We start from the raw sequence: 28000 nt of genomic DNA on the forward strand, positions 1-28000 counted from the left end.
GAAGGAGAAAAGTGAAAAAAGAGATAATAAAGTTGAAGCAGGGAAAAGTTCAATCAAAAAAACTGAGACACAGTTTAAATGTTTTAGATGCGGGAACCCCAATCACTTTGCTAACGACAATAAATGTCCCTTGAAAGCAAAATGTGGTATTTGTAAAAAAGTAGGCGAGTTTTGAGAAAAATGTCAACATGGTATGCAAGAATGAGGATAATGAATGTACATCTGAATCTGATTGTGACTGTGGGCATCACAAATCTCTTGTAGTAAAAAGAAAGGTCCATTTGATGAAATTCTGGTAGAACGTTGTGCAACCAGTGTTCTATTTGACTCAGGAGCCAAGATTACCATTGTATCCAAAAGTTTTTTTTTTAATTTCATGAAAGACCGTGTAAAGCTCTTGAAGGCTGAAATCAATCCTAACGCCTATGGTGGGGAACCTATTCAGCTTATGGGGTATTTTATAGGTCTCATTGAATATAAAGGAAGATATGTTTCTGGTAAGATATGCGTCCCATAAAGGAGACAGTATATTAAGCTGGATACATCAAGGAGAATTGGGAGTAATGTTGGATCCCAATAGTGACCCGCCCATTATTTTGAAAGAGAAATTTACTGTTAGTGAGGTGGATTCTCATCCTGAGTGTGATAAGTTTACGGTGGATCTAAAGAGATCCTTTCCCAAAGTATTCAGGGAAGAATTAGGATGTTTAAGGAGCTACACTCATAAGATCAAATTGATTTCAGGTGCTGTCCCGTTTGCAAGTAAGGTGAGAGGCATTCCACTTGCAGTAAGGGGAGAAATGAGACAACAATTGGAGAAGTTGAAGCTAGATGGGATCATTGAGGAAGACGAGGGAACGCAGTGGTTGGCTACGGTTGTAGCCGCGCGCAAATCGGACAGCTCTCTCCGTCTATGCATTGACCTTAGGGAGTTGAACAAACAAGTAGTTGTAGATAAATACCCCCTTCCTAAGATTTCTGAGATGTTGATGTTATTAAAATTGGCCTATCATCAAATAAAGCTTGATGAAGAATCTAAAGATTGTACGTCTTTCATCACACCCTTTGGCACTTTTAGGTTTAAACGGTTACCTTTTGGTTTGGTTTCAGCGGCCTCTGTATTCCAGAGAGCCTTGGAGAAAGTGTTAGAGAACCAGAGTGGTGTTAAAATCTACCAAGATGACGTGTTGATATTTGGCAAAGATCATGAAGAACATGATCGGAGGCTTAAAGCAGTGTTGGGAAAGTTTGATCAACATAACCTTACTGTTAGGTTGGATAAATGTAAATTCAGGAGATCTTCAATTGACTATCTTGGTCACTCTATCTCAGGTAAGGGAGTTGAGCCAAAACGGGATCTTATTGAATCCATTGAAAAGTTGGCCTCACCTGAAAACAAGAAAGATCTTATAAAGTTCTTAGGAATGGCTGAGTATTACAGCAAATTTGTTAAAGGATTTGAAGGAAAATGAATTAACATGCAGACTCTTCTTTGCAAAGGTGTAGATTTTGTTTGGAGTAAAGAATGTGAGAATGAATTTGTAAAAATTAAGAGTTTATTTAATGATACCCCGAAGCTTAGAAGTTTTGATCCTGAAGGGATAACATTTTTTGTAACGGATGCAAGTTTAAAAGGTTTTGGGGCAGTTCTACAGCAGGAGGGTAAAGGTGAAATCAACGTAATTTTGTTTCTCTCAAGGAGTTCGAGAGGAGCGGAAGTACGTTACTCGGTAATTGAAAGAGAGGCTTTGGCAGTACACTGGGCTATAAAGAAGTTAAAGAATCTGCTTTGGAACACTAAGTTCACTGTTCGCACAGACCACAAACCTCTAGTTGAGGTTTTTAATTAAAAGGGTATTGATGCAATCTCCAGCAGAACTTATAGATGGGTCATAAATCTTCAAGGGTATGATTTTAAAGTGGAATATTTGCCTTGGGTACGTAATTGTACTGCTGATGGGCTTTCTAGATTAGTAAGACCCCATGAAGAAGAAGATGATCATGATGAAAAGGAGGAGCTAGAATGGGTGTGTGTTGTTGAGAATGATGGCATCAAGGAAGAGAAATGGCAGACAGAATGTAAAAATGATCATGAACTCCTAGAGTTAGCTGCTTTGGTTGAGAATGGCTGGCAGAATAAGAAACAAGGTACCTCTGAAAAATATTGGAATGTTAAGCATGAAATCTCAAAGTCAGATGGATTAATTTTCAGAGGAACAAGGTTAATCCCACCTAGGTGTCTTCGGAAAGAACTTGGTTTAAACTTGCTCTGGATATTTTAGAACCAGTGAAAAGTAATGAAGGTGAATTGTATATTTTTGCCTTGATAGATTTGTTTTCTAGATGGCCGGAGATTAAGATTAGAATTGATTCTAAAAATGTTATAACATTTTTAAAGGAAGTGTTCATGAGAGAAGGGTTTCCTGGTTATTTACTCGCTGATAATGGGGTCCAATTTGTTTCTAGGGAGATGGAGGATTTCTTAGGCAAATGCTCCATCAGACACAAATGCTGTTCTCTATATCATCCAGAATGTAACAGAATGGTAGAACACTTTATTCGAGTACTCAAAGAATCTATATCCCTTTCTAAACAAAACAACCTTGATTGGAAGGAAGGAGTTGAGAAATTTGTTGAAATGTATAGAAATACTCCTCACAGCATGACAGGTTGTACACCTTTTGCTTTGCTCAAAAGCAGACGACCCAATACTTTCATCACACCATATTGGGTGAATGACTTGATGTGTATAAAGGGAGGTGGTAAGCTTGTGGACAAGGATTGGGAAAGAAGAGAAGAAATTAGGATAAATGAACGTAAGAACAGATTTGATGATGTCGAAAGAGTTAAGAAAACTCAAGTAAGTTTGGGTGATCAGGTCATGATCAGAGCACCTTTATGACACAAATCTTCTGATTTATTTAAAAGAGTTTATAGAGTTGTAAAAGTTCTCAATAATGCCATTAAAACAGAAGATGGTAGAATTTGGTATCTTAATAGGGTAGTTGTTATGAAGGGTGATGTTGTTAATAAAAATCCAGTTCTACCTTCTCTTACAGCCGCTGCTGGGTTGCCTGAGAAAGTGAAGCCCAGCAGAACTATCAAAATCCCTATAAAGTTTAGAGACTATGTAATGAGATAAGCTCATGTTTACTTTCACTTTTTGTCTTTACTCTCTTTTTGTTTTGTTATTGAGGAGGAAGATGTGTAACAATGTTTACTTTAATTTTATTATTACTGTACATAGTTTGGCTATCTTGCTGGTGTATTCTTTCAAGTGACTCCAAGCAACTTCTCCATGGTGATTGAATGTTAAAGGAGGCTGCATTCAGTTGCACCTGACTGCAGAGCCTTGATGGATGGGATTTTCATTTCTTCTCATTAAAACCAACTTTTCTTCAATCAAATCCTTTCTTATGATTTTATTTAAAGAGGATTTTACACACATACTTTAACCTTACCTTATTTTTTGATAGCAATGGAGTTTCTGTTGTCGAATAGAAAAAATGTCATATATACAATTTGTATATATAAACATGCAAATAGGATCTCCTCTCTCCCGGAAGTGCAATGTTTCCAAAATGATGCCTGTGGAGAAGAGATCCCATTGCACATTTATATCTACAAACTCTAAAGCAGATAATTATCTGTGATTAAATACTGCATCTTTCTTTGATTAAATACTGCATCTTTCTTTGATGGCGGAGGTTGACCGGGCTGCAAAATGGCCTCTCGGTAGAGGTGCTCTGCCGACCGGATAAATAAATCTGCCATAAGTCTGCGCCATCATCACCCTCCTACACCCAAACAACAACTAACCCGTTCCTGACCAACATACCGCAGCACCGGTGGCTTGCTTCTGGCTTTTGAGCCCATTGAACAAAGAGAATCGCGCAGGCATTCCTAGCCCGCTGACACCGCTGGAGCGTGGGGGCCGGAGCCGGCGGATTATCGTCCGCCACTTGGAGACGACGCCTGTGGCAGTGTATGCCCATTGTTCATTACTGCATCCTACTGGGACCCGCGGCTGCCGAAGGCGGGTGGCCCCGTGTGCGGTTCTCAGCTTCGGAAGACCACATGCCGCTCATGCTGCTCATTGGAGAGCAACTGCCCTGGCCTTGGCCGGGTAGGTGTTATTTGGTGGCTTTTGCGGGCTACGGCCGGCTTCGGGACTTGGACACGCTAGTTTTGCTGATGGGGGAGGGTCACTGTGTTTCTGCTGACCCGCGCCTTGCGCAGATGATCGCTCACTGCCCGGTGGACACCCCGCAGAGGCTGGCCGTTGGGGGCATTGACTCCTCGACATCAGACGGTACAGCCAAGGTGCCCTGTTACCAGTGTGGGTATCCATCTACCCTGCACTGCTGGATCACTGCCGCTTCTCCACAGCCCCCGCTGTGATCTAGATTGGCGGCTTGGACGCTATGACCAATTCACCCCTGGAGTGACTGAAGACCTGTACCGACGCCTGGTCTTTCCGGCAAATGGGACATTAAACAACCCACACTCTCCTTTGAGAGCAGGCACTCCACTCACCAGGAAGACCCTGAGAACCAGACGGACCCAGTGGACACCAAAGCAGCGCAGGATAGCAACATTAAAGAGCTTTTGATCAATGTGAAATCTAGTCTGAAAACTATTGATTCCAAGCTAGAGGCACTTATGGCGAGACTGGATCATATGAAACACAGGGTGGACAGGTATGAAGATCGGCTTGATCAGGCTAAGACACGAATTTCTGATTATGACGACGCTCAAGAAGAAACTAAATAACATCTGCTCCATATGAATAAAGTGCTCAATGAAATTAAGGCCAAAAATGAGGACTTGTAGTCCAGTACGTGCCGTAGCAACCTCCGCTTAAAGGGCATTCCAGAGTCCACTGTAATTCCCACTACGATGGAGGCCTTCATGGAATCACTTCTACGCAAGTTATTCGCGGACACACTCTCCCCCATGTTCATTGTGAAGCGTGCACACTGCTTTCTTGGGCCACGACCGCCCCAGGGGGCACCCGCAAGACCGCGTCTCTGTCTACCAGGACTTCACCATTGTGAAGAACTCTAGAAGGAAGTTTCTCCCAGCCAAAAGAATGCTTCAACAGGCCAACACCCCATACGCTCTGCTCTATACCGCTAAACTCTGTATCATGAAAAAAGGCACGCCACACTTCTTCATTGATGCCAAAGATGCCCTCCGTTTCGCCGAAAAGCTAGATCAAGAACAGCAGCCCTTGGTGGACTCCTCTGCGAATCCTCTCTGGACACTAATTATTAAATTGGCGGAATCATGACCTTCACTCCAGATAAGTGCAAGGCTATAACTGTGATCCGGAAACTGCCATTCTCTGTGACTACTCTGTATCTCATGCCCTGTAATGTATGGTTCCACACCACTGGGCTTATGCCCATCAGGCCACCCTGGGGTTCCTGCAGGAGAGGGGATTTGGGGACTTGGGACCAATGCAAGACATATTTGATATAGTGAAATCTGGCACAAGCTATGGCCTTCACAATGCAACAACAGGTTGAAACAAGTTACAAACTCCTTTTGTATCTCCCCTAGTCGGTCACCACAACAAGTATGCATTTTCTTATGTTGATAGAGGTAGGTAAGATGTTTAACCTGGAATATAAATGGCATTAACGATTACCCTAAATCCAGGCTGGTTCACCCTTACATAACCCAACATCATATAGATGTCTGCGCTCTTCAAGAGCTCCATCTTACTTCCCATACTCCTCTAGGCCTGCGCGCTAGATGGCATAGCGAAGCATACACCTCGCTGTATTCTAATTATGCAAGGGGTGGCTATTCTCATATGCAGGGGGCCTAGCAGGCTCATGGCGGATAGGAAGGGTAGGTTTTTCATGACCACGGGTACACTTTATACTCAACCCATCCCTCTAGTAGCAGTCTACGGCCCACATACTGCTGATTCTGAGTTTTTCACTGACCTTTGGCAGCTGGTTAACTGGCTGAGTCATGGGGTGGAGATCTGGGATGGAGACTTCCATGTCATGCTGGATGATAGCCTAGACAAGTTGGTCTCTGCGCGGCAACCACACTCTAGGGCCATGGACAATATCAACACACTCATGTCAGATCATGGCCTCCTAGATGTTTGTAGGTGATCCCGCCAGGGGCAACATGAAGGCACCTGTTTCACCCTCCACATTGTTCGTGGTCCCAAATTGATTACTGGCTCTTCTCGCAGGATATTACACTGTGGGATGCCAAAGCCATGCACACATTCAGACCATGCACTGGTCCTGCTAGAATTCACCCTCCCTAAACTAGCCCTGAGCGGTTTCACCTGGTGCCTCCCCAGTGAGGCACTCCAGGATAGTGCGTTCAAAGAAGAAATTAGAGCTGAAATAATATCCCATTTTACAACAAACACCACTACTGACTTCTCACTCTTCATTATCTAGGAAACATTTAAAGCTGTGATACGGGGATTATGCATCTCCAAGCAGGCTGGCATTCTGAAGTCAATCCGCTCCCAATTGTCCACACTTACACAGAAATCGAAAACCCACGTGGAAGAATACTTTAGGTCACACCAACCCGCCACCCTGGCCGAGATCAGGAAGAAAATCTCTGAATATAACACAGAGGCAGAGCGTGAAATTAAATGCCTAAACCAGGAAGCACAAGTGTGGTGCTACGGAGAGGGAGACAGGCCAGGGAAGACTCTTGGAGGTATTGTAATGCGAACACGTTCCCCTTTCTAAATTTTTTAATTAGATGATGCTGCACATGGTACACTAGATCAACCTCTTGCCATACTAGATACCATGAAGAACTTTTATGCCACACTATATACTTCACGGCCTAGCGGAGACACTGATATACTCACCAGCTATCTAGACTAGTTGCAGCTGGTCTGGCTGGAGCATTTGCACGGAGAATTTCTTGATATGCCCCTTTCAACCGAGGAAATAATACAAACCATTAACTCACTTCACAGTGATAAGGCACTACGGCTTGACGGCTTCACCACCGCCTTCTAGAGAGAATATGCAGAACTCCTGGCCCCACACCTCCTGGAGATGTAGGAGGACTCTACTGAATGGCGTTCTCTCCTACACAAAGACAACAGGGAAAGGAGGGTCCTAGGGGATGTTTAACGACCATGCATTGCTACCACCCCTACCATACCAGTTACACCAACAAAGAGGAGCAATGGGTCAAAGGAAAAAAGACTAACTACGTATCTGCAAAAGAAGAAGACGGACTAATAACAACTAATAAAGTGTGCTAGTGACAACACGCATAGGGTATTCCTTCTTTGTGAAAAAATTCCCATCAGTTATCGACCGAAACCACCCTATTCATTATCTGGGATCCTTCACTCCTGAAGGTAAGATGGTATACCCACAGCAGACAGACAGATGTGTTCGCCTAATCTGACCTATGAGGCCCAGTGAATTCTATGGTGTCTAAAGGTGTGGGCTGACAACTGTAGAGCAGTGCAAAACTGTGAAAAACTAAAAAGTGAAAGTGTGTGTATATATCAATAGATAAAATTGGATAGTGAAGGGGTAAATAACCTTTAATATGCACCTTCTCACTCCCAAATCAATAAAAGAGTGCGATGATAGTAGTATAAACAAATAACTACTATAAAGTGTGTTAAAGGTTGTGTTGGCGCGCGATGGATGCGAGTGGGCTCATGTAAACGTTGAAGAGGGTGGGACTGAGTGATGATCCTTGTGGTACGCCACAGATGACTTTAGTGGCCTCTGAGTTGAATGGGGGAAGTCGGATTCTTTGAGTTCTCCCGGTGAGGAATGAGATGATCCAGCCCAAGGCTTTTCCTTGTATGCCGATGTTGCTGAGGCGTTGTATAAGGGTGCTGTGGCAGACTGTGTCGAAAGCGGCGGTTATCCAGTAATGTTCGGATGTCGTCTGTCGTCTGTCGCTGCAATGAGGGCGGTTTCGGTGCTGTGTTTGGCTCGAAATCCGGACTGAGAGGGATTGAGGGAGTTTTTGGATGGATGTAGGCAGCGAGCTGGCTGTTGACGGCTTTCTCAATGACTTTGGCGGGGAAAGGGAGGAGGGATATGGGTCGGTAGTTTTTAAGTTCAGAGGGGTCTGCTGTGGGTTTCTTCAAGAGGGCGCTGAGTTCGGCGTGTTTCCAGCTTTCTGGGAAGGTGGCAGAGTTGAACGAGCAGTTGATGACATCACGGAGATGGGGTGCGATGATGGAGTCAGCTTTGTTGAAGATGTGGTGGGGGCAGGGGTCGGTTGGCGAGCCAGAGTGGATTGAGTTCATTAGGCGGATGGTGTCTTCAGTAGTGATTGGGTTCCAGACGCTGAGGTTGTTAGTTGGCGGTGTAGGATCTAAGGGGGGTGGGGAGGGTTGTTCGCAGGGAGTGTTCTCGAAGCTGTTGTGAATGTCGGCAATTTTGTTGTAGAAGAAGGAGGATAACGCATCGCAGAGGTCTTGGGAGGGAGTGATGTCGTTAGATGCTGCGGTGGGGTTGGTGAATTCTTTGACGATGTTGAAAAGTTCCTTGCTGTTGGGGGCGTTGTTGTCGAGACGATCCTTGAATGCTGATTTCTTGGTGGATGGAATCAGTTGGTGGTGTTTGCAGGTTGCTGCTTTGAGGGTGGCCATGTTGTCGGTGGTTGGGTTTTTTCTCCATGTTTTCTCTAGGGTGCGGCATAGCTTCTTGGACTTTTTAAGGTCATCATTGAACCAGGGAGCCTTTTTGCTGCCTGATTTGATCTGGTGCTTTTTCAGGGGTGCTAATTCGTCAGCGCTGTGGGTGATCCATTGCTTGAGTTTGGTGGCCGTTTGGTTTGAGTCCAATGAGAGGGTGGGAGGGTTTTGGTTGAGTGATGTGAGGAGTTGGTCGGAGGTGATTTTGTTCCAGTTTCTCCAAGGAATAGGTTGTGGGCGGGTGTGGGTCAAGGTGGTTTTGTAGCTGAAGTGAACACAGCTGTGGTCCGTCCAATGGAGAGCTGTGGTGCGATCGAAGGAAATGTGCTTGCTGGAGGTGAAGATAGGGTCGAGCGTGTGTCCGGCTACATGGGTGGGGGTGTCAACAAGTTGTTTGAGTCCGAGATTGGCCAGGTTGTCCAGAAGGGAGGTGGTGTTGCTGTTGTGTTTGTTTTCAAGGTGGAAGTTGAGGTCTCCTAATAGAATGTAGTTCTCGGAGGCGAGGGCATGTGAGCTGATGAAGTCAGTGATGTCATCGCTGAATTGAGTACGGGTTCCTGGAGGCCTGTAGATGAGGGTGCCTCTAATTGTGGTCCTAGGGTCGGTGTGGATCTGGAAGTGGAGATGTTCGGCGGTTGCAAGATTATCGTCTGAGCTGGTCGTGATTTTGATGGTGTTCCTATGGATGATGGCGATGCCTCCTCCTGTTTGATTGGTGCGGTCTTTTCGGATGATCTTGTAAGCGTCCGGTATGGCTATGGCGATGTTGGGTGCTGATGATGTGTTCATCCATGTTTCTGTAAGGAAGGCGATGTCCAGTGACGCAGTGTCGAGTAGGTCCCAGAGTTCAGTTGCGTGTCTGTGGACCGAGCGGGTGTTCAGCAGGATGCACTTCAGGTGGTTAGAGTCGGAGCTGTGTTTGGAGGAAGTGGATTTGGTGTGGGTCCTGAAGCAGGTGAACTTGCAGGTGTGGCAGGCGAATGGACCGTGGGTACGTCCTCGGGTGGTTTCGCAGCATTGTGGTGTGCGTCCGGGGTTGAGGGCGAGGAGAGTTGCGGCATCATATGTGAATCTAGTGGGCTGGGTACGGCGGGGGCCAGGGGGTCTGGCGCTGGGCGCGGTCCAGGCGCGGATGGGCGTAGACGGGCTTACCTTTGGCGCACCTTCGGCGCGCATGGGGCGCGACCGCTGCGCGTGGACGCTGCCCGCAAATGCATCGGTCATAAATGGAGAAGTGGAGGGGGCGGAGCGAGGGAGGGGGAGCTGGGAGGCGGGAGCGTAGGGGGAGGGACGGGCTGCAGGCACAACAAAATGGTCGTAACAACAACAAACGGACAACAGGACGCTATGGGCGCAATCAGGCAGCAATTTTGCTCAGGAGGCAATGCGGGCAACGCGAGCGAACGGTGGAGCACACAGGCACAATTTAAATATAAAAACAATCAAAGCAATGCGGTGCGCTACGCCACAAACCGGGTGAAAATTAATTCAAATCTAATGTATGGCAGTGGGGAGAAGCAGCGCTACGATACCAGGACAGCGCTACGAGGTCAGGAGGTAGTGTGGAGCGACCGCTTCAGAAGGAGTCAGGCTGGTCACAGAGAATCCCCAGCCGGGCCGTTCCTGGTGTCCTGTGGGTGGGAGGGGGAGCTGGGAGGCGGGAGCGTAGGGGGAGGGACTGGCTGCAGGCACAACAAAATGGTCGTAACAACAAACAACCCTTTTTTTGCAAAGTGCCTAGCTCTTGATTTTGAACCCTAGCTCTGCCGGCACCTAGGGAAACTTAGCAAACCTATACATTTTTGAAAACTAGACACCCAAGGAAATCCAAGATGTGGTGACTTGTCTGGCTCTCACCAGGTTCTCTTAGCCAGAATCCCTTGCAAACCTCAAACTTTGGCAAAAAAACACATTTTCCTCACATTTCTGTGGTGAAATGTTCCGGAATCTGCGTGGATCCACAAAAGTCCACCCACCCCGCATTTCCCAAAGTCTTCGGAGAAAAACGGGTAGGCCTAGTGCCTGCGACATGAAACGGCCCAAAACACAACGTGGACACACCACATTTTAACAGTGAAAACTGACCCTTTTTTTGCAAAGTGCCTCGCTGCAGATTTTGAACCCTAGCTCTGCCGGCACCTAGGAAAACCTAGCCAACCTATCCATTTTTGAAAACTAGACACACAGGGTAATACAGGATGGGGTGACTTGTTGGTTTCTCACCAGGTTCTGTTACCCAAAATCCCTTGCAAACCTCAAACTTTGGAAAAAAAAAACACATTTTCCTCACATTTCTGTGGTGAAAAGTTCAGGAATCTGCTCGTATCCACAAAATTCAACCCACCTGGCATTCCCCAAAGTCTTCCTAGAAAAATTGTACCTCATTTGTGTGGGTAGGCCTAGTGCCTGAGACAGGAAACTGCCCAAAACGCAATGGGACACACCACATTTTCACAGTGAAAATTGACCCTTTTTTTGCAAAGTGTCTAGCTGTAGGTTTTGAACCCTAGCTCTCCCGACACCTAGAGAATCCAGGATTTGGTGACTTGTCTGTCTCTCACCAGGTTCTGTTACCCAGAATCCCTTGCAAACCTCAAACTTTGTAAAAAAAAAAAAAAAAAATCCTCACATTTCTGTGGTGGGCAGTTCTGTAATCTGCATGAATCCACAAAATGCCACTAATTCCACATTCCCCAAAGTCTTCCAAGAAAAATGGTACCTCACTTGTGTGGGTAGGCCTAGTGCGCGCAACAGGAAAAGGCCCAAAACGCTACGTGGACACATCACATTTTAACAGTGAAAACGGATCCTTTTTTTGCAAAGTGCCTAGCTGTAGAATTTGAACCCTAGCTCTGCCGCCAAAGCTATACATTTCTGAAAAACAGTCACCCAGGGGAATCCAGTATGGGGTGACTTGTCTGGCTCCCACCAGGTTCTGCTACCCAGAATCCTTTGCAAACCTCAAACTTTGTAAAAGAAAACACATTTTCCTTACATTTCTGTGGTGGAAAGTTCTGGAATCTGCGTGGATCCACAAATTTCCTACCACACAGCGTTTCTCCAGGTCTCCCGATAAAAATGGTACCTCACTCGTGTGGTTGGGTCAAGTACCCGTGACAGGCAAGTGCCCAAAAATTTTGAAAAGATGTCAAAATTACCTATCACAAAACAACCCGGTTTTGCAAGGGAGGTCACCTGGGTTTTTGGCCCCAGGCTCGGCTGCCATCTTGGCAAACTACCAAACCTTCACATTTCTGAAATTAAGACACCCGGGGGAGTACAGCGAGGTATGTCTTGCATGGATCCCCAACATTTTCCTACCCAGAATCCCCTGCAAACCTCAAATTCAGCTGAAAAAACACATTTCCACATATTTTTGTGTGGAATCACCATGCCAGCACAAATGTCCTACCCCACAGCGTTGCACTCAGTCTCCCAAATAAAATGATACCTCACTTGTGTCGCTGTCCAATGCAGTAACGGCTAAAAACGTATCTTTAAAAAAATGTACGCTTAGAATTCTTGCTGCTATACTTTTAATCCCTATGTTTTTGGCTCTTCCCAGTCACAGAAGTGAGCAGAGGCAGTATTTCTTGGGGCCTGACCACTTTTGAACTTGTTCCCTCGATGCAGAGATCACACTGTTATATCTTGAATAACACAACGATTTGTACTGTTTGCTGGATGTCTGTGTTTTAGGAGCCGTTTAATTGGCTAATGGTAACAGCTATTATTTATCCTGCTTACAGAACGTTTAATGTTTAATAGTGTTAGCAACTTCACATGACGTAAATTCTGTGACTGACAAACTTGCTATTGGTTCGAAAATGTATATTGCAACACTGGTGTTACCTCTAAGTGATGAAGGATTGGCTTTACCAGAATATGTAGCCTATGAAGATGTTTTTGAAAATTGAGCTTTTTCAATTTTGAATTTGGCAGGGTAGACGCTTTTGAGAAGCTGGGGTCAAAAAGACAATAAAAATATGACCTTTTCAAAATATATTTGGGCCTGAGAGGACTACTAGGAAGGTACAGTTCTGAAACAAAACGTTCCTGTTAACAGGTTTGAGTGTCAGACACTTGATATGCTTTGCAAGACCTCTTTTATGGGATTCTCAAGATCTAAGATTGAAACAAAATAACTGGGGTTTTCTCAAACTTGAAAACATAAAATTGAATATCTTGACTGGTGCGGATGTTCGTTTAAATCACTCTGCATTTGATACGGATAATTTTCTTCCAGAAAGCGAATGTCATTTGCATACCTTGCGAATAACGTGAGCAAAATAACAGAAATCTCTCAGATATCAAACGCTCACATCAAACTTGTGGTTTAGAGAAACTGGCCTGGCAGCACTTCACACTCCTGTTGCAATGGTCATAATAATTTCCAAATGCAAAAGAATGTGCATGTTTGTTATGTTATTTTTAGAGTACACTAATGAAGAGTTTCTTGGCAATGGGAAGGAAAAATAGAAAGTATATGATGAAAAAATAAAAGCACGGCTGAATGATGAGCCCAGGTTGAATTGGCTTCCTAAAGACGCTGTCAGAACCCCTTTAGGAGGGCCACCGGGCATGCAGGGGCTACTAGTCCCAAATATGGTTGTTGAGGCCTTTCACCTCTGATGCCCTGGGGCCTGACATGTTATGGATCCTGCTCAACTGGGCCCAGTACTCCTTCTCCCCACCTCAGACAGTCACCGTCACTGCCTCACTTCAGGAAGGACCTCAAGACCTGACTCTTCGACTGAACCACAGCACCTTCGACCATGGACCAGCTGCTCCCCTCCCCAACCCCAGTGCCTTGAAATCTTTACGGGTGAGTAGTCCCACTTTACATGCCATTGATTGATTGATTGATATCTTCCATTGACTCTCATTGGTAGCTGTGGTCGAGCAGTCAAGGCTCCCTTGGGGGTGTGGGGGGGTAAACATGACTCGTAATTCAAAATGCAAACAGTATGAACGATAAATCAATGTCAAGCCAAATATTTGCTGTTATAAGAAAAACTCTTCACATGCAAATAGATTCGACATTCATATGCAACAACTCAATCCACCCTGGAGCTCAGAGCTCCAATGGTCATTAGGCAAATCCCTGTCTCCCCCTCCTTTGTGTAACGTATCCTAAGTTAATCCCCAATCACCGGTGGTCACATCAGGTTGTGCAAACTATTAGGCCATTCTGAAGAGTTCCTTTTTGACTCTTTAAGATTTCAGTCAGAAGTGTATATGGTGCCACAGCACCTTTAGCAGTGAGTTTCTTCAGGGACCCCAAAGACCCTAGTTCAAGTCTTAACCACTCCTGTATCACAGAAGCATTTGGCTTAACAGCAGGTGCCCTCAGAATGGGCATTCGCAAAATCCAATCTTGCTTGGAGAAGTCAGTCTGCTTGCGATACACCTGGCAGTGTTAGGCTCACACTCACTCTCCTTAGTAACAGACACACAATTGATGGACGGAATGCAGAACAAATCACAGCATTCACCCCCAGTCAAGAGATATGGGTTAAATCCATCATTCATTTGCTCACCATGCCTCCCCAGTTTAGACCTGGCCATATGCAAATCAGTCTTGACCCTGTGCCTCATGGGAACAGTCCAGCCCGAACTGCCAAGCCAGGTCCTCCCTGGACCGGAAACAAACATCCTAGGACCGGTTTCGGGGTTTCACCCCTCTTCAGCCAGGATAGCTTGATTCTAGTGGCAGAGTGAGCCCAGGACCCACATCTGGGCATACCTGGTGCACTTAGGGTGAGAAAGCAAAAAAGACACAATTGATGTACGGAATACAGAACAAATCACAACATTCACCCCCAGTCAAGAGATCTGGGTTAAATCCATCATTCTTCTACAATAGAGGGCCTGAAATTCTTGAATCCAAATTGAAATTTTATAATGCAGTGCATGGCCTGAGTTCAAACAGATTACAAAAGTAAGAACATTGTACTGCTCCTCTTCTTATTTGGCAGCGGCCCACTGAAAAACTCTACCTCTAGACCTTAATTCTTATCTTCTATCCTCACAATTGAAAAGACCTGAAGCTTTCTAGCACTGTGATATCCCCTAGGGGATGAGTGTCTGTGCTATATAAATAAACAAATGTATTGTACTTCATGCAAGAACACATATACCCAACACATTATATCCCTGCGCACGCTCTGCACAGCACTCATATAATGTATTTCTCTCAGGCTTACATATACCAATTACATCACTGCACAGTACTGCTCCATCCTTGTACTGTACCATTTCCAGGTACACATACAACTAATGCAGCACTCCGCGTCTACCTGATATAGGTCAAGGGTGCGTTAAGCACACAGCAGTGGAACATCTAAGAAGGTAAACAAGCTTGTAGGCCTCACTCCAGTGACACAGTTTAAAATGGTCCTGCTCACTACTACTGATCAGCACAGGGTATGTCACCACCACGTGCTCAAGCTGCTCAACTCTTGGTGAAGGCAGTTGCCTTCCACCACTATGAAGGTAGAGCTTTGGGCACCCCTCCTGGTACAACAAGACCGCAATCTGTGAGACAGGCCTATGTCATGGCTAACACTCATGATCTGTATTCATCAATAATAATTTTATAAAACAATGGTTCGGAATAGGCCTTATGTGGTCCTTAAAGGAAAACAAGGGGTATTAGCGAATATTTAATAAGTCGCTGGGGAGCATTTGTAGTAGGAAAAATTTTGGAATTTTTTATTTTTACTCTTTTCTCATAGCAAGACACAAAATTATATACATATATACACAGTATTTCAGGTGCTCAGGTGAATAGTACGGTGCAGGACGTGACATAGGTGATCAAAGTGAACGAACTGTCACACACAACAAGGATAAACACACACAACAATTATACACAATGGTACACGTGAAATTCCTTGGGTAGGTCAACGGCGTTTCGATCTATATTATTTTAGATCTTCATCAGGACAGTTGAGCCTCCTGAAACTTGCCAGTGGGAAGGGCAAGGATGGTCATTCACGTAATACTGTAGGGCAGATGTCGCAGCTTTTCACAGAATACAAGATTGGTTAGAATCCAGGCATTAAATGAGGATTCAGGTAGTGGCTGTTTACTTCAAAAATGGGGAAAATACTTGAGAGAAATTTAAGGTAAAACCATGATCAGTATCACTGCCAATGTGCAATCGTCGTTATGGTAGGGAATATTGTCTGAAAACAATTATTGTGGGTTCAGGCAGCGCGATCAGGCAGGGCGTTTGACGTTTTGGTAGAAATCGCGACCTAAAATTATTTTCCGCAGGTCGGGGCGGCAAGCAGGGGTTCCGAGTTCCTCTTTCACGAAGCTCACTGTATTCATCAATGACACAAAAATCAGCATTAGGGATCCAGACAACAGTACAGTTGGGCACTCAGGACAGGGGTATACGTTGTTTACCATGCAGAGGACTTTTCTGTCCCAACAATGGCTAAGTTGGTTCTTTATGGAAGGATACCGGTATAGAATGTCACTGTTTCTCTCCCTCAATAAATAAGGTCCAGAGAAGGAACTGTCTTCATAGTTAGATGTTTTGGCTGGAGGCAAATTCAGCAGAAGTTGTTTGGCTGAGCAATTAATATGATGTAGGGAAATAATAGGAATACAATTTATAGACACATACACACAATTATAAAATCCCAAACCCCAATAGAAACATTTCAGGTGAGGGATAGTTTTAAACCAATGAAAGTAGTAAACCGACCTTGGCCTAATAAATGGTTGTTCTGAAAAAGATAACTGCGGGTTCCACAAAAATACATTGGTCACAGTACGCATTAGTGTTAGGAAACATACATGCATGTTGCATGGTCAATTTATCTGCACTGAAACACATAAAAAGATTTTTTTCTTTGCAGATTCTAACTTGACAGGACATCAATAATTAGAACAGACGTTACGAAATGGCCACCACATTTCTAGTTGTTAAATCTGCACAATTAGAGGCTGACAGTAGAAACTTTTTGCATTGTCATGGAGCATTGAGTACAGAGTGTAAATAAGGGTGGATTCTGCCTTAGCGCAACCCTGTTGAGAATATGTTGAAGTCAGATAGGCTTTGCCCAATGAGGTGCAGCCTTCGGTCTCTGTTTCAGACTGACTGATTTTCCCAATTGGTTGATTGATTAAAACAATATCATTGTGTAAAATGGTTACGTCTTACTTTATTGATAGATTTTCCTTCAACATATTGGCCTGACCAGCCAGGACCTCTGCTTGACGTCCCCGACTGCCTGCCCAGAATACTGCCTGTCCCCTAAGAAGTGACTTGCACACCTCTGAAAGGTAAAAGAGACACAGTTGTTCAATAAAAGTCTCTGCATTTCTATGGGGCAGGTAGGACTCGGGTGTTTGGCTTTTTTTAAAGGTGGGAGCAGTGCCAGGTCTGTTCCTTTCTACATGTAAAGAAATTAGCAAATTTTACAATGATATATGATTTTATTGTTCGCATGCAAGAATGTGTATTGACACAATATTAAGGGATCCTGGTGGTAAGACCGGAAGATACTAGGAACTCAAATATATAGTTGAAGGTGGTTCAGGCAGAACAGGATTTCAGGCTGAGTGTATGTTCTGCAAAATAGTGAAAAGTTGCCCTCTCTACGAATCCAGAGGGAAGTTATCAGTAATGTTTTTTTTGCCGTAGTATGCAATTTAGAAATGATGCTGTAGTCCTTTGGTTGCCTTGGTATGAAATGTAGTATTGCTGTATATGTACATGTATGTATAAGATAGAAATGTGATTGCAAGTATTGAGGGTAGAATCATCTATCCTCGAGGCTGAGCGCAAAATCAACTTTGAAACAACAGGGTTTCTTATCCAAGTTCCATAAATTTTATTTGCACCTTTTGAATTTTTCAAATGTAAATTAGGACATCGTGTGTCAAAAGTACTTCCTTGCGTACATAATTACTTTCTTATGTAGCAATGTCGGAAGTGCAGAAAATTTCTTTCAAAAAACCGAACAAAAGCAATTTATCAACTAAAGAGTGGAATACACTTAAAAACTTGAGTCAAGACAAAAGCCTTACTTTTCAGAAAGCAAATAAGGGCGGCGCTTAGAGGAATTTGTTTTAAAACCTACAAAACCTGTCACAATTGTTTTCCCAAGAGTAAGGCATCCTCTAGAAGGCCTCTAAAAGAACTGACCAATCCCTCAGTAATAGTGAGGGAAATGGTCTTGGGATAAATATATCTGCTGTTCACCTTCACAATCGAATTAACCCCTTCGCTGCTAGGTAACCCCCCACCCCCTGGGCTAAGCCTTTTTTTGCCTATTTGGGGTAGTACGCTCTTAGGCTCCTGTAACTTTTTGACCACATAAGGTATCCATGCCAAATGTGTGTCCTTTTTTCCAACATCATGGGGATTTTAAAGGTACCCAGGGTTTGTGTATTCTCCCGGAGGGGACCCAGAAATTAGGCAAAATACAGCTAAATTTTGTTTTGTTTGGGAAAAATGAAAAAAAAGGGCTACAGATGAAAGCGTCTGTTTTTTTCCTTGCAAATTGTGTCAAAAAAGGGTTGTTGTGCTGCAATCACCATCTTCCCAGCTTTGAGGGACAAGCAGACTTTTGTCAGAAAACCAACATTTTCTACACAGTTTTGACATTTTTCTGGGACATTGCCTATTTTTGCTATTTTTTGTGCTTTCAACCTCCTTCCAGTTATTGGTAGAATGGGTATGAAAGCAATAATGGATCCAGGAAAACTATAAATTTGGAAAAGTAGACGAAATTCTAAATTCAACAAGGGGTCATTTGTGTAGATCCTTTAAGGTTTCTTTATAGAAACTACCAGTTAAATATAGGAAAAATTGAAAATTGGTTGAAAAAACAGCCTTTTGTGTCAACGTTTTCACATGTAACTTCTAATTATGGCAATTCTATGAAAGCAATATACCGTTATATCCGCTGGACCTTCCTGGGGGTGGGGATATATAGGACTTGTAGGTTCACCAAGAACAGGTTCACCAAGAACCCGACCAACCCAGAGCCAAAAAGTGAGCAGCGACTTGCAATGGTTTTTTTATTATGTACCGGGTATATAGCAATTATTCTGGGAAAGTGTATACCTGGAAAAATCGGTATGAAAGACACCTATGTATTTCTGTAACTGGAACAAAGCATAGACTTTTGAAACAGTAGATATTTGCACATTTCCGAAATTGGGAAAGCTCATACTAGCATGAGAATTATTGATCATTTTTCAAAATTACTTCATTTTTACACATTGAATTTCTGCCTTCCAAATGAAAGACATCGAAAGTCAATAGGTAATAACAGTAGCTTTACAAATATGAATTACCCTAAGTCTCCCGATAAAAATGTGCCCTCAACAGGAAATGGTTCACAACTCAATGTGAACACACCACATTTTCACAATAAAAATTACCCTTTTTTTGCAAAGTGCCTAGCTGTAGTTTTTTAACCCTAGATCTGCCGGCACCTAGGAAAACCTAGCAAACCTATACATTTTTTTAAACGAGACACCCAGGGAAATAACGGATGGGTTGACTTGACTGCCTCTCACCAGGTTCTGTTACCCAGAATCCCTTGCATACCTAAGACATTGTAAAAAAATAACTTTCCTCATATTTCTGTGGTAGAAAGTTCTGGAATCGGTGTGGATCCACAAATTTCCACCCACCCTGCGTTCCCCAAATTCTCCCGAGAACAATGGTGCATCACTTGTGTGGGTAGGCCTAGTGGCGGCAACAGGAAGCGGTGCATAAGGCAACATGCACACCACAATTTCACATTGAAAAATGACCCTTTTTTCTGCCAGCACCTAGAGAAACCTAGCAAACCTATACATTTTTTAAAACTGAACAGCCAGGGAAATACAGGATGGGGTGACTTGACTGCCTCTCACCAGGTTCTGTTACCCAGAATCCCTTGCAAACCTAAATAATTGTCCAAAAAACCCACAAATGACCTCACATTTCTGTGGTGAAAAGTTCTGGAATCGACGTGGATCCACAAATTGTCATTCCCCAAAGTCATACGAGAAAAATGGTACCTCATTTGCATGGGTGGGTCAAGGACCCGTGACAGGCAAGGGCCCAAAACCTATTGAGGCGACATCAAAATTACCCATCACAAACCAACCTGGTTTTGCAAGGGGGGGCCCATGAGTGTTTGGCCCCGGGCTCGACAACCATCTAGGGAAACCTACCAAACCCACACATTTCTAAAAACTAGACACCCAGGGAAGTCCAGCATGGCTTGCATGGGTCCTCTAACGTTTTCCTACCCAGATTCCCCAGCAAACTTCAAATTTAGCTGAAAAAAATCACTTTTTCCATACATTATTGCGTGGGATCACCGTGCCGACACAGATATCCTACCACCCAGCCTTCCCCTTGTTCTCCCGAGTAAAATGATACCTCACTTGTGTGGGCTGGCCAAAGGCCTGTGACTTTGAAGAGCCCAAAACATAGGGATTTTGAGTATAGCACCGAGAATTCTAAGCGCTACATTTTTTACGAATGTTTTTAGCCAGCTCTGCTTGGGACACCCACACAAGTGAGGTAACATTTGTGCCAGCATGGTGATTCCACGCCAGAATATGTGGAAAACATATTTTTTTAGCTAAATTTGAGGTTTGCAGGGGATTCTGGATAGGGAAACGTTGAGGGATCCACGCAAGCCATTCCTCTTTGGACTCCCCAGGGTGTCTAGTTTTCAAAAACGTGGGTTTGGTAGGTTTCCCTAGATGACGGCAAGCCCAGGGCCAAAAACCCAGATGCCCCCCCACCTCCAAAACCAGGTTGTTTTGTTATAGGTAATTTTGAAGTCTCCACAATACGATTTGGGCCATTTCCTGTTTCAGCCACTAGGAATACCCACACAAGTGAGGTACCATTTTTATCGGGAGACCTGGGGGAACGCTGGGTGGGGGGACATTTTTTCAGCTAAATTGGAGGTTTGCAGGGGATTCTGGGTAGGACAATGTTGGGGGACCCACACAAGCCATACCACGCTGGGCTCCCCCAGGTGTCTACATTTCAGAAATGTGTGGGTTTGGAACTTTCTCAAGATGGCCGCCGTGCCCGGGGCCAAAAACCCAGGTGACACCCTCTGCATTTCCAGGTTGTTTTGTGATGGGTAATTTTGATGTCTCCTCAATACTTTTTGGGCACTGGCCTGTCGCGGGTACTTGACCCACCCAAGCGAGTGAGGTGATATTGTTATTGGGGGACCTGGGCAAACACTGGGTGGTAGGAAATTTGTGGATCCACGTAGATTCCAGAACTTTCCCACACAGAAATTTGAGACTAAAGTGATTTTTTTCAGCTAAATTTGAGGTTTGCAGGGGATTCTGGGTAGGAAAATTTTGGGGGACCCACACAAGTCATACCTCGCTGGACTCCCCCGGGTATCTACTTTTCAGAAATGTGTGACTTTGGAAGTTTCCCAAGATGGCCACCCTCTGCAAATCCAGGTTGTTTTGTGATAGGTAATGTGGATGTCTCCTCAATATGTTTTGGGCCCTTGTCTGTCGCGGGTACTTGACCCACCCCCGCAAGTGGGGTACAATTTTTATTGGGAGACCTGGACGAACACTGGGTGGTAGGAAATTTGTGGATCCACGTAGATTACAGAACTTTCCAACACAGAAATTTGAGAAAAAGGTAATTTTTTTCAGCTAAATTTGAGGTTTGCAGGGGATTCTGGGTAGGAAAACGTTGGGGACCCACGCAAGCCATATCTTTCTGGCTATTGCCCCATATGCTCCCCAGGGGGGTAGAAAGACTCTAATTGTGAAGGGAGTGAGGGCTTTGGCATGCCCATATTAGTCAGCCCCCACTTCTGTTTTGCAGAAAAAAATCCCTGGCCTCTAGTGGTCTTCCTGTACCCCCCAGGGGGGCAGATTGGGGGCTACTGCCCCATCTGTCCCCCCCCAGGGAGGGCAGAAAGACTAAAGTTGGCCCCAAAAACATGGAAGGACCAAAGGCCCTTGCCCAAGGGGATGCCCCCCCCCTCTGGTGCTAGTGGGTGGATCCCCGCTTGGGGATCGCCCTCCTGGGGTGATCGCCAAGTAGGGATCCACGAGGGAAGGGTAACATTGGAAAGCAGAGATTCTACCCTTTTCACCGATACCTCTCCCAAGTGCTTCAGTGCTCGGGGGCTGAGATAGCCCCACAAGCACTGAAACACTGAAACTAAGTTTCAGTTTCGTTTTTGTTTCAATGACAATAGCGTGTCATGCGCGTGATAGTCATTGCAACGAAAACCAAAAATAGGCCTGGGGAGGCAGCAGCAGAGGGATTCTCTGGGTGTGGGCTCATGACGGAATTTGTGCTCATGACGGAACCATTCCGTCATGAGCACTGAAAGGGTTAAGGTTTATGTGAAGTTTGGAAATATCCCAGGAATTAAATAGGAGTCCACTTAAAGTGTAAACTATTGTATATAACATCAAGTTCACTAAAAAGACATAGGGTCTCCTTAAGAACCCATGGTTAAGGTGTTCTCAGGAGACACGGACAGGATGAAGAAATATTGTAAGGAATGCCATTTAGCCACATTACAACTTGCATATGATTGGTCCAAAGAGGGCACATTTGATATTACAATGGTAGAACATATGGCTACCCATTCTACAAAGAAAATTCAAGGGAATAAACTAGAGAAAAGAAAGACCACAATGGACCTATGGAAGGTCTTTTGTGAAACATATATGAGAGAGTCAAAGATAAAGTCTCAGATCACCCCTTAGTCTCCTCCACCTCTCCACCAAGATGGGCAACCTGGCGCACTGCACTCACTACCCATCTCTTCACATCCCCCTGCTGTGGGATATACAGACCCTGAGTATAGCCCACTATCGGAATCTTCTTCTAAGCATGGAGAGTATGTTCATATAGCTCCATGTCCTAGAATGGCTAGTACACCACGGGAGATGATGGCTGGGGCAGTACAAAATATGTAGGGATAGTAGTCTCCACATTTACACTTCATTTGGAGGATGAGATTTCCCCCACTAGGAAAGATGGGGGTGCACCTAATGAAGGTTCAAGGGACACATAGGGAATGGGCGGTGCTAGAAAACAGGGAGATTTTCTGAAAAAAACAAGTCCCAACAGTAAAAATGAGACACGAAGGGTAGCTTTCACACCAGAACCTCCTCCCACAGGGTTCTGGAGTTTCAGGTACCCAGGAGCAGAGGAGAATAATGTAGGCAACATGGTCAAAATGCCGGAGGATGGAGAGGCAGACGCAAGAGTGACTCAGGAAAGAGAAGAAGACCCCCTGGTCTTGATAGTGAGGGGCGGCAAATAGGCCTCATATGATAGAACAAAGAGGACTAGAGGACACCGCCCTTACATATAGCATCCCAGAAGAAGAAGATATGGGATCAGATAAATCCTACGAGGGATCAGAGGAGGTATTGGATGACATCACTGAACATATAAACAGAATGTCTCTTCTTGAGGAAAATAACTGGGACTAGTCACAGTATGCCTGTGAGGGAGAAGAAAGCAAAAAGGCAGGACAAGCTTTACAAAGAGGGCAACAGGAACTGAACAGATTAGCATTCGATGGTGCGCATGCATGCATGCCCATATGGGAGAAAGGGAAAGTCTGGCATAGCAGGAAAGATGACACTGAGGAAAGATCTGGCACATGTACTCCCTGTGTGTCCAGGCAATATTTTTATGCCCAATGAAATTGTAGCCAGACATTAGAATAGTTGCAATAATCTTATCCCTTTAACTGACAACCTAGCTGGTTGGACAGAAGAATTGAAATCCCAGATTACACCATGGCTGCAAGATGCTTCCTTTGAACTCCGAGAAATGGTGGCAAATGTAGAAAAATGCATTTCTCAGGGGATAGGGGATCCTTACTGGGACAATTCGTATATGCAAGAAAGTCTCAGAGTGTGGTGGAGGTGTGCTCATAAGTATGAATCTCGTCACCCTACTGGCCATAGGACTACAGTCCTGACACAATTGCCCTTGATATTTAAAGGCCCAGCGGCGCCTCAGTATATACCATGGCCCATAGGAACAAAGAAAATCTTAAAAAACAGTTGCCACCACTCGCTGAAGGGGCTGGGAAATGGATAGCAGCTTTAGAAAAATATACCACAGGGATTACTCTTGCAATAGGGGACATTAGGAGCTTACTAAGTACCCTTTAAAGGATGACACAGACACACTGGTCACAAAGGCAGGAGTAAAGGATGTGACATTGATCAACCCGAAAGGTGATGGGGCACCAGGGACAGCTGGTGACATTTGAAAGTGGTGAAGCGTAAATACTGCACTGTGGCGAGAAACTGATCACAAACCACTTATGGGGGGTTCCGGGGGTCTCCCCCGAGAACATTTTGAAAAAACAGTTGGCAAATGTTGCATTCTCAAGCAAATTGGAGAAAGAAAATAGGTGGCTTGGCGAACACAACTCTGGGAGTAGCCAGACAAGTCTCTTTGCACTTGCACAGATACATCACTCTCCCTGCATTGCCATAGGCATAGTCACCCTGCACTCATAGACCCATTACTCACCCTTCTCTGACAGATCACTAAGCCAGCATTCACCCATCCACATCACTCACCCTGGACTTACACAGGCACACTGCTCAACCTGCACTCACACAGACATCACTCTCCCTTCGCTGCACTCAATAGGATTAATTTATTACAGCCTGTTTAGGTATTTGTGATGCCATTTTAAAAAATTTAAATAATCCATTTTAACAATACCATACAGAGAATTCCTTCAATTACATTGTTCACGATGACCATAATGTGCCATTTAGACAAAGCATTAAACAACAGTGGAAATAACACCCTTACAGCATTCGGATTCGGTCCTGCAAAAATTCAGTCATTCCAAAGTTTGTTTTATGGAAAATAATTATTTAAAAAAATAAAAAATTTATGTTAAACAGGAAACAGACAAAAATTCATTTACATGTGCAAATTCAAAAGCGAATAGAGATATCCTGCTTGGTTCATAGCTATAAGGCAGTAGTCAGCTGCAGCGCTTCATGACTTCCAGCCATGTGCTTTGCTTAACTATTTATCTTTTTAAAGTGCCCGCCGCCAGTAGCACCTGATTAATAAGTAATTGTTACCACACTAGATGCAGAAGCCATAAACGCGCAGTAATTGAAACTGCCAAAATCAATAGTACTGAGAAGCTTAATTAAATTGAATATGTCTCTGATGAGCCCAAAAAGCATGGCGGTGGCCCACTTGACCTTTCCTCGGAGCAGCCTTTGATGGAGGCAGAGTTCGGTGTGATGGATTTTGCCCCGAGGACAGTAGCAGTCTGCGCCCCGGCTACTGTAGGAAATTGCTGCAAGACAGATGGCTCTCCGGGCTGAGGTGTCATGGGTGACTTACAAAGTGCGGGGCAGAGTGTGGTTCTCACAGCGACGCCCCTAGGATGTGTCCCCTGCTGGTGTTCAGAGCTGCATTCCCCATGCCAGAATGTAAATGATGTACACCGCTTTTCCCAGAAGACGACAGGCAATGGGCTGCTCTGACTATTGCTTTCTAAATGATAAAACGCAACAATTGGAAACATATGAGCTGGGATGCGCGCCATTGCATGCTGCAGCATTAATCCTAAAGGGAAAACATCATTTACTACGAAGGCATTACCACTAATAACGTTTACCACGGGTCAGGTCACTTACCACGCAAACGTCTTTTCAACGTGGGTGCCTTCCACGACCGTCTTTACCACGCAGGTATGTTCTGCCTGGGCCAGGGGGAGACGTGGTATTCCTTCCAGTCATTCTGCGTGGGCTTGGGGGGCTGGGAGGGGCTCGGAGGGGGGGATGGGGGCGTCTCCCCCCCAAAAAAAAACCAAAAACAAAGGACCGGGTTACTTAAATAAAAAAAAAACGCACTTCAGTACCACTGAAGTAAAAGGAAAGTGCCTCCCCCAAAGACGTGCCGTGTACGTCAAAATAGCAGTCCTTTTTTAATTTTGGTAGACGTGTTTTGACGCTTGTTTCCAAGGTGGATGGAAGTAAGGGCTGCTGGAGAAAGACGGGAAGGTGTCAGGTAAGAAAATAATCTTTAATAAAAACATATATATATTTAAGCGCACAGTAAAATAAAAGAATAAATAAATCTAAAGTAATTTGTAGTAATTATGTAATTTTGTGCTTAATGGACGTTTCTACGCGTGGTATAATCCTTCGTTGTAAATTCCAGCGTGGTAAAGCCACTTGCGAACTAAAATTCGCCTGGTAATGCCATGCGTGGAACTTGTAATCGTGGTAAAATCATATATTCGCCGGTTGATTGCAAGTGCGTTTTTTCCTAGTTATAATGTAGATTGTGGAAGCTTGAGAAATAATGACCCAGCTCACCATGGGGATGATCGGTCCCGTATGAAGAAACTGTGCCAGTTTAGAATAATCTGTGCATTCTTGGCACTCCGTCTTCTGTTTCGTGCACGGCAGCATATTAAGCAGGGGCATTACAGGGGAGGGGCCTAAATCACAGAGCAGACTGCATAACACTGTGTGGGTGAGGAGCGTGGACACCGAGAAGCTGAAGGCCTACTCCTTCCTACTGCGCATGTCCCCGTTTTGCCCTTTGTAAGTGATATTAAACCGTAACAAACATCCAAAAAATAATATTTTTGGTTTTCAGATATCATAATGCTCATTCTTAAAGTAGAAGTACATAGTGGAGGTAACAAAATAACAGTCCTTTTCTGCCAGTCCTAAACCGTCCACATTCACCAACAATAGGCATTCCACAATGTTCCTTTGTTCGATGACGTCTGAGTAGTCGCGGCTCGCAGAGGGGTTAGGGGGGGCGCGGCTCACTGGGGGGGGAGAGGGAATTAAATATACAACTGAACACTTACCTGACTGCCGGTCCGCACTGCCTCTGCTCCCCTTGGCTCCTTCACAACGGCACTGGAGTGGACTGGCAGCCCCTCTCAGCCAGTCCTGGCGCTGCCAGCAGCACCAGGATTGGCTTCGGGCACGGCTACTCTTTGCCCACCACACGCCCATTAGGAGACCGAGGGGCTCCTAATGGGCATGCGCAAACCAGTTCAAACACAAGTGCGCATGACTGGGCACGGGCAAAAAATGTGCCCTCTGTCCCCACTCATGCGCACTTGTGTTGTGCTGCTGCCTACCCCTGGTGATGGCCTGACAATCATGTCAGTCAGCATGACGCCGGACCACCCACCGCCTTCAGTCTCTGAAGAGGGTCGGCAGTCCGATGTCATGCTGACTGACATGATTGTCAGTTCTCCCTCAGCGTCTTTGAACGCAAGTAAACTGAGTCAGTTTACTTAAGTTCAGAAACGCAGAGGGAGCTGCGGTGGGGGACTACGCCCCCACACCCCAATGGACACACCGTGCCTGTAGGGCACCCTTTAACAGACTAAGGGGAATTATTTGGAAACAATTGAGAAAACTGTATCCAGACAGGCCAGACATCAGGTCTCATATGACACAGACAATGCAGCCAAATGAGAATCTAGCTCAATTCCTCCAAGGAATGAAGGAAAAATAGACACAAGATGTAGGAGAGAGTAAAGATGGGACAGGACAGAATGCAATACTGTTTTATAACATAGTGAAAAAATGTCTACCAGCTGATGTGCAGGACAAACTAGATAATATAGTGGCCTTAGATGCCAAACCATGGACAGAGATACAGGCACACATAATACATGTATGTAAGTAGAGACAGGAACAAGAAAAAAGTGAGAACAACAAAATAGAGAAAACAGCCAAATTGGTGAAGCAGAATTTGACCAAGAAAGAAGAGGAAGGAATTGTCAATTACACCACCCAGCTAGCTGCAGTGTCCCTGGGTATGCCCTCTCTTGGCACCCCGATACCACCCAACCAGTATCCCCAGAGAAGCAATAACAGTAATAATGTAAGAGGAGGGCGTCAAAGGTTTTGGGGAAATAGACTAAACACATTCCAGACATGTCACTATTACAAGGTGCCAGAACATTTCATTAGTGATTGTGGGTTCAAAAAGGAAGATGAACGTAACAACCAGACAAGGGTGACCAGACAAGGATACCACCAGGTGGCACCACCTGGTGGTATTGTGGGACAACCTCCTATGATTCCCCAGGTGATATACCTCCTGCAAGCCAAATGCAATTGCTGTCTCAACCACAGATACCACTCTACCAGTTACAGCAACCCAGTTACAACAACCCATCCCTCATATGAAGTATGGGCCACAACAGACAGTGCAGTCCACCTTGCAGCAGAAGAACTCACAAGGAGGGGTAATTGTCAGGGGAGGGAACCCATTCCAGTAAAATGACATGGGAGAATATGCCCAATGAAGGT

General features: G+C 44.8%; 1 protein-coding gene and 1 pseudogene across 1 annotated transcript in view; both read left to right on the forward strand.

The window, feature by feature from the left end:
* Positions 1-28000, forward strand: part of ATP8B4 (ATPase phospholipid transporting 8B4 (putative)) — a 3619152-nt gene that overhangs the window by 412606 nt on the left and 3178546 nt on the right. The gene's annotated exons all lie outside the window — the stretch shown is intronic.
* LOC147733694 (uncharacterized) lies at positions 1534-27996 on the forward strand (annotated as a pseudogene).

The sequence above is a fragment of the Lissotriton vulgaris genome, chromosome 2_1 (genome assembly GCF_964263255.1).
Source record: "Lissotriton vulgaris chromosome 2_1, aLisVul1.2, whole genome shotgun sequence".
Classification (NCBI taxonomy): domain Eukaryota; kingdom Metazoa; phylum Chordata; class Amphibia; order Caudata; family Salamandridae; genus Lissotriton; species Lissotriton vulgaris.